An 8,586-nucleotide genomic window follows, 5' to 3' on the forward strand; every position below is an offset into this window, starting at 1 on the left:
ACAATTCACAGAAAAAGAAGAATGCACCGGCGACCCTGCCTACCTGAACCAAACCGATGGCGTATAACGCGCACAAAAACGGATACATGTCGCGCAAGCGAGACACCAGGTTGTAAACGTGTATACGCACGCTGTCGTCATAAGTATTTTCGATCGATCGATATACACGTTACTATACATACGAGACATATTTGCGTCAGTCCCCAAATCGAATGAGATTAAGCCTGGATTTGTGGACTCCTATACGCTTCCGGACCCATGTATCTTGAAATTTGTGGCTCCTTCCAGAGATATTTTTTTGGCTGCAGGTTTTTTTCGGAAGCAAGTTGTTCGTTGGTGATACGTTATCATCTATTACTTCCAATGATTGATAAATAATTAATTTTTTAGCATTAATATATATTTAAGTACTTGACATATTTAAAACTTGCCGCAAAATTTTAATTTTTATTATTCGCGCATAAATATTGCATAAATTTGCAATTGAGCTGTTTGTAAAAAAATTGTTAAGGATTTTAATTCAAATAAAAAAAGACTGTGTTATCAGAACGATGCAATAATTATATAAAATAATAATATTGATTTTAAAAGACGTACACGTCTTTAACTGAAATTCTCAAATGCTTTTGATTATATATAAAAATGCAATACAGTCGACATAATTTTCAACGGAAAATCATAGTTCGGGCTATAATTTCGTTTAACAGCAACTTCAAACTACAGCGGTACTATAAGATAAAAAGCGAACATTGTATCAGACTATATAATTTCAGGACTACGAGCGTAGACCAGCTATTTTATAAGCCAAATTATAGATGAATTCGAGAATATAGATACTAAGACACTAATACCAATACTTCGAAAGTAGAACGACCAATACCAAGCAGTTTGAAAATAGTAGAAACATTTATGTTCAAACTTGATATAAGTATAATATTTGAGCTAGAAAACGAGTAGATGTGTGTGGCAATTATTTTATTTTCAATATGCTGATATATAGAATTATTTTTTTTCACGTTTTAAAACAATTCAATTACCATATATTCTATATAGAATATTAAATTAACATAAAAACACTCAAAGTCTTGACGATTTAAAAATATTTCAGGATTCATGTCATGAATAAATATCGGAGAACCTCCTTATTTATTTTTTCACGTTAGGAATTTTTGAAGATCTCGATGATTTATACGAAGATTTATTCGCGCGATATATGTTCGAAGCGATTTGAAGTGCGCTTACCACTTGAATCTTTTCCGTAACGACCCAGTTTACAGTCTCGTTCGTGCCCGCGCCTACTCACGACAGATACCGATCGCGAATGCGCGAGCGTCCCTTTCTTAAATTGTGATCGCTCGTGCCGTTTCACACGAACCCGGGATTAGCCTCTCCTCGTTACGGACTCGCGCATCGCGCCGCGATTTTCGACGGGTGTACCGACTAATCTATCTACCTTATTCAGCCGGTAAGACACACTTTAACCAGTTTTACGTAACGCTCCATTTATTTCTCAAGTCGATCCAGTGGGACGTGTCTCGAGGTGACTGAAGAAGCTTTTAAGGGATTCGGCATGGGATATGTATGATCCCGAGGTTTCGCGAACCATTTAAAGCTTCTGCGATATTAAGTAATTCTAGCAATATTACAATTTTATTTCATATTAAAAAAAACGAAAGCATACAGTCATACACTCCAGTCTGATTCATTAAATTGCTTTGTAAGATGTTACTGTAATATTATTATTACTATAATTATGTTGAATTTTTTAATCTCATTTTCACGCGCGCGCGTGTGTGTGTGTGTATTTAAAGTGAATGTAAATTTTCGTTACAAGTTCACTTGAATTACAACTGTAATTAGCCGTTACCTCCCTTGACAGCTTCGTTCCACAAAAATTACTAGACGTTTACAAGAAGCTACCTAGAGATTTATTGAGTGGAGAAAGCAGGTAAAATCGCGAACCGGTTATCGGACAGGTGCATTCGCGGGTAACTGAATGGATATCGTACTATTACCGCTCTCATCCGACGAGTCTACCCCGTCATTCTAAGGTTTCGGGGGAATTGGTTTATTTGCGAATGATAGGCCTACAATTTCATCCGACGATGCCAGCTGTCCGTCAATCAAATCCGCGAAGCGTATTCGCGCTTGTAAAAATTTCGTATTAAATAGCAAACTTGATTTCATATACAAGCTCAATGTCAGTTCTGTCAGAATTCATGTTGCGCATATCATATTCTTTTCGCTCTTTTTAACTGTTAAAAAGAGATCGAAACACGTTTAACATTTTTTCGTACTTTTAATGATATGATAGTTACTATAATTAATTAAATACACACCGACATCTACAACGCTTAAGCTTTTTTTCACCGTCGTAATGTTAGTTACGCTTTTTAAATTTAAAACTACATGATGAAATAGAGATTTTCTTATTAAATAAATAGATCTCACGTTTGAAAAAGAGAACTCGTTGAGCGAACGCCGAAAGCATTTTATCGACACTTCTCTTTCGCCATCGGCGAAATCGATGTCTGCTACCGATACTAATGACGAGTAAAACGGCGATAAAACGCTTCTTCGATGTTCGCCGTCCATGCGTGTGATGAGACGATTCGCATCGCGCCGTCCGAATTTAATTCGAGCGCCGCAAATTGGCGGACGGACATTTACTCGATTACTTAAACCGTGCGCGCGAGTGTCGTTAAGCGAACTAACGTCTCATTACGAGCGTTCTATATGCGGACGACTCGCGCGCGCAAAGTTGGCTTTCTCTACGGGAAAAAAGTGCGTAGTATGCCATGTATATAGCGGGGCCATTTTTTCTCTCTTTTCTCGCTCTTAGTTTCCAGAAGCGGACAGGTGTTGGCCGATGATGCACCTGCGCGTAGACGCACCACCCGTTGTTTTTTCCCTTTTCGTCGGCTTCTATATATTCTTGACCAATTTTCCGCCGGACAGGCGCGAAAGACGATGAACGTATCATTATATTACATCGCGATGATTAGGATAGCGAAACAGCGCGTTTCCTCGTGTATCGACTCCTGAAATTGAATGAAGGAGCGAGTGAAGGATCATTCACAATATTGTTAGGTCCCCTATATTATCATATTATTACATTTACCTAAATATATTACCTAATACATTTATTTTAATACAGTAATTATTAATTATTTATTTTTATATGTTATTTTAATACATCTACATTTTAATACGCATATTATTCAATGCTAATTTTGGCGATTCCTTCATTCACAATATTATTAGATCCCTTCATATTATTTTCGTCGCTTTAATACATTATTTATTTTAAAAATATTAACATATTTATTTTATAAATTTATTTATAAATATATTTTAATTAACTGTTTACTATATAATACATAATTTTAATTTCTACACTTTATATGCATTGAAATGTGGATAACTGTTAACTGTAATGTTATAATGCTGCAATTTTATTAATAATGGATCGTAAAGACTATAACAAAACAGAGATTATCTCCTTTTTTTCCTCTAGTGATTTTTTACTTTGGCTCAAGATTTTCTATAAAGTTTTCAGGAGAATAATAACATAAAATAAATGACTACAGAGTCGCAAAGATTCTGTTTAACGAATTTAAGGGGTTAAGAGAGCTCCTCATTTAAATATTTAACATTTTAATGTTAGATAGACTGAAATCTTAACTACGAACTCACAAACTTAAATGACCGGCGATTATCTCCGAAAATACTGCGACTTCTGCGAATGTCTTGGGAATATTTTGCAGCTTTAGAATTTCTTAAGCTGATTAAGGGTAGGCCGTTTCGTTTGTTTTGAGATTGTGATTACTTTAGAACGTCCTTCTCGCCTTCGAGACTGCATTTCTCACGGAACGGTCTCGAAGCCGAATGCGCGGCTTCCGAGCGGCGCGGCGCCAATCGAAAGTCCACGGCGGAAACGGTTAATGCTAATTTCCCATCGTACCTTGTGTAATATCGACGATGGCTGGACGAGCGAGCGGCGTCACCTGCTCTCTCGCCCGTCGTCTTCTCTTCTTAACCACATCCTTCCTTTTTCCAGGCGCTTTCGTGCGCCACGCACGTATAGCCGGCGTGCGTTCGCGAATGCCGGCGCGACGTGTACACGCGTTGCGTAAACTCCTTTGGACACGTGTGTGTGTGTGTGTGTGTGTGTGTGTGCGCGTTCACGCGCGCACCTCTTTCGAAGGCCTCCCCTCGCGCGCCTGTTCTCCCCCAATATTGGATCGTCTTTCATACCGTTCTCACACGGAGGAGTTCTGAAGCTCAGGTGCGACGACCTTGCCGGCCCTTTAAAGAACCGCCCCGCTCGCGACCCCGGGGTGGCAAACGGTTTTTGTAAAAAAGTTCACTCCTGCATGGGTGCACGCTGCGCGTACGTGCCTCTGGGCGCTTTAAACTTTAAATCGAACGCGCTGTGAACCGCGCCGCGCCGGTCACGCTCGGCCGCGTCGCGAAATTATTAATGCACGAGCCCTTCCGTAACCCTTGACGGGGGGGGGGTGTCTTTTGCGCGACCCGCTATTAATTGCCGAATTCACTTTCGGATTCACCGCGTGACGTTCGTTACATCTAATTTCTACGTTAATATAGCAAAGATATGTTCTGCGAGTTTCGTCTTTGCTTCAAGTGAAAGTAAAGCTGCTATTAACAATATTGCGTAGCTGTAAAATATTATAAACGTTGCAATCGCGTCGTTCGTGACCGTAGCGTCGGGGGAAACGACGTATCATGATCAGATTTTCGTATAGCGTATAATTATTTCATACTCTGTTAAACAGAGCGAGCGAGAAAGCAATGTTGACGCTCTGGCTGCTCCAGCGAGCGACATGCAATCGTGCCTGTGACTTCCGCTTTCGATTAACCGCCGCTCGAAAGCGTTGACTCATAAAATCGTGCACACGCACGTTTATGAAATTAGTCGGACATCGTAACGGGACTCTTTGGTTCGTAAAACGCCGCACAAGTCGAAAAGTATACTTCGTATATCTCGCAGTAATTTTATTTTTATTAGGATACAATTATATACTGTACGGAAATATTTTACTCATAATTTTAAACATATATGTATAAAAAGGCGTTCGAGAAAAACGAAGACTAATTTATTAAGTTTAAATGCGATAGTATTTGGATTTCTGTTTATAATTATTCCTTCCACTATATTATCAATGATACGTAATCAAAATTTAAATATCAAATTAACTATTTTAATTTTATTTAAATATGTTAATTATATAAAATCTATAATATTTAAATATATAAATTATTTAAATAAGATTTAAATACCATCACGCATTTAAATAAGCCTTCCATTTTTCTCGAGCGCGACTTGACGTCTTTCGGACTCATTTCCACGAGAGATTCGGCGTGATTTTGAGAGATAACAAGATAACTCTAGATCAATCTAACATTTGACAACGCATCTGTTTATAACTGTGGAAACTTGGAGATATCCAACTCGGGGTGAGCCCCGAGCACGATGCGGCGGCTTGAAGAAAGGAAGAAGACGTATGGAACCAATCCGTCTCGTGTGTCGCTGTTCGGAGGAAGTGGGTTCTTTTAAAGTACGAGCCCACATCCTGCCGATGGGCGACTCGAACACGGCCGCTTGACTTGTGTCCATCGCGAGAGGAGTATCGCTATCTCGCGCAGAAAGAAGCTCCGATTAGAAGAGACGCATCGACGGCGTGACGTAACGAAAGCAAGAACGAAACCGGGCGATACGTAGAAACCGCTTATCATCGAGTCCGTATTTATTTGTTGCGGGACGTCGTTTAATGGAACGCAGCTGCCGTCATCGCTGCACCGGCGATAAACCGACGAGGGTTTTTTTTTCTGCCGAATAACGAAGAGAGCGAGTGACGAAGCGCGAGCGACTCGAGAGTTCTCGGTGTGCCGCGCTGTCAGATGCGATTGCCGTATCTAATCGCGCGTTGCGCTAAATGGTGCCACTGACACATATGTGCCCCGGAGAGACTCGGAGCGATTAAATGACCGTGTACGTGCCCGTAAGATAGGGAATCAATTCGCTATCAGCGAAGCGCGGACGGTCGCCCGCGCTGGAGGTGGCGCGTTACATATCGATAACCCAGTTTGAGAAAACAACACATCTTCCTGCTACCGAAATTTCTGGTTCTGATAACAGCGCGTTTGAGGCGTCGGAAGCGATTCAATTATGTATTATTACGTTCGTAATCTTGTCCAAAAGAGTACTGGAGTATGTTCCTTCAATTACTAGATGAAGAACTCGTATAACGTAACCGAATTATGTAATACAATTTTGAACATTACTTGGCCCATAATGAGAGCTACCTACCACATCATCATGTTGGCTATATCTAAATCAAATTTAGCTATGTATCTAAATCTTCCAAGAAAATGCCAGATTGTTAAAAATATTTTCAAGTATATATGCGAATTTGGAAAATTTTCATCTCTTACACATTCTGTGATTCTGTCATTTTGTTTTAATTAGTTATAATCTCTCTTTCTCTTTCTTCAGACATCGATTAACAGTATGAAAATTTTAGCAATATTGTAAATTTCAATTTTATATCCTTATATAATTTTTTCCGTGGTATCTCGCGACCGAAATTAAAATTTAAAATTATTTTCTATCCACGTGAAGCATGAATTTGTATTTTTCCGTGCGCAGTCATCATCTAATATTACAAGTTCTACGAAGTCGGGTTCGGGAGTCGCGTTAAGTAAGTCGGGCGCCAACTGGAGTGTCCGTGTCTGTATGCGGAGCACAACCGGTCGGCCCTTTTCTGTCCGTGAGGGTCGATCCTGCCTTCCGCAGGGCGCCAATCCGCTCGGTCGACCAAAACCAGACGCTCACGTCGTACAGCTCGAACAGCTGATGTTTTCGCATATTTTTCGGCAGATGCTCGGACCGACGCAAACGCCCACTTCCATCGCTCTTTCGGCATACCTGCGCGTTTTTCTATATACGAAGGGTACCCAGCGATAATTCAGTTTAACGTCCCCGATCCGGGATTATTATATCTTCCATTATTATTTTCTAGATAATCACGAATGCTCGATCAGTATATTTTATATCCGAGGAAACAACCGTTTTTTATAACGTAATTAATAAATCAGGCTGAGGTTCTTCTAAAATAAAGCTCTCTTTGAAACCTTGTAAGTAAAAAAAAAAAAACTATCTGAATGAATAAATCCGTTCACTTTGAAGAAACAAAACATATTGAAGCAAATATCAGACTCATTCGACAAATTACTCGAGGTGATAATATTTTGTCGATTTCGTAATTATGTTCGTTGCGTATTGGAGTGTATTGGAGATATTTATTGCTGTATCAATATATAATTTGTTCAATGCGCTTGATATTAGTTGGAGCGGAGGTTATCATGAGTTTTGTTCATCCAAGCAGTTTTTCTTTTACTGTAGGTTGCTGTTTGACATCGTAAACAGCTATATTATAAGACTTACGCTATTATATAAACTAAAAGAAGAACTTAAAGAAACCAATACTGTTTGTAATGCTCCTAGCGCTGCAACGACCGATAATAAGACCTGACAAAAAACAACGCAATATCGCTAATACCTGATAAGAAGGCTTTTAAGGGAAGGAAAAACCGGCGCTTTAGCGCCATCCGATAGAAGTGCAAAATGGGACCAGTTTAAAAGATTAGACGCGACAAATGACTGTGGGGCGTCCTCATTGGAGCAACGAGCAATTTTTTGTTAATGTTCCATGTTTCTTAAAAAAATTGCTGGTTGTTGCCGAAAGTTCCTATTACCAGCGACAGGAAGTTACCGCTTGTTGCGTGTCTTCATTCAAAGCGATAAAGATGAAAGGAATACGCGTCATCAAGTAACAACAGGAATGAATGTTTCTTCAGTGTGGACATTCAAAGATACAAATGGGAAAACAGGAATAGGAACAAATCCCAAGTGTTTCTGAATATGTTGCTTCAGTATGGACAAAATGTCGCCACAAATTGACATATATTGAATTATTTTCAAACATTTAGTAACCAGTGAGGACATAGCTTAAGAAACGGTATACGATTTGTCGGTAGAAGCATCGAAGAAAAGCGGGGAGTTTCGTACGAGCGTGAAAGAGTGGTACGAGGAAGACGGTGGTAGAAGGGCGAGAGCAGAAGGAAAGATCGGCGAACGTCACGGACGACCGGTGCGGTGGCGGTGTGCGTCGCGGCCCGCATTTTCTCGGTACCGGTTGCTACTCGTCGTTACCGTCGTCGACGAGCGTCCCGGTCGCATGAGGGCCGATATGCTCAAGGCCAAGGACACCCATGCCCACCCACAACACACCCGAGAATACGCGCGGCGCGGCGGCGCGATTCTCGTACATATACTTATGCGCGGCAACGAAGTAAGAGAGAGAGAGCAACGGATACGCTCCCACATTATGCAATTATCTGTCGATAGTCTGCGCGGCGTCGCCCAAAGAAAACTAGCATTATCTCGAGTACGACGGATAATGATAACCGTTGTCTGTCCGACCGACCGTGCGCGGCCCGCGCGCGTTCTCTTGTCTATTAATTTAATTTGGTAGTTAAACGAGCTTATTTTCGAGGGGC

This window comes from Temnothorax curvispinosus, unplaced genomic scaffold (genome assembly GCF_003070985.1).
Source record: "Temnothorax curvispinosus isolate PA1 unplaced genomic scaffold, ASM307098v1 QBEX01018442.1, whole genome shotgun sequence".
NCBI classification, from domain to species: domain Eukaryota; kingdom Metazoa; phylum Arthropoda; class Insecta; order Hymenoptera; family Formicidae; genus Temnothorax; species Temnothorax curvispinosus.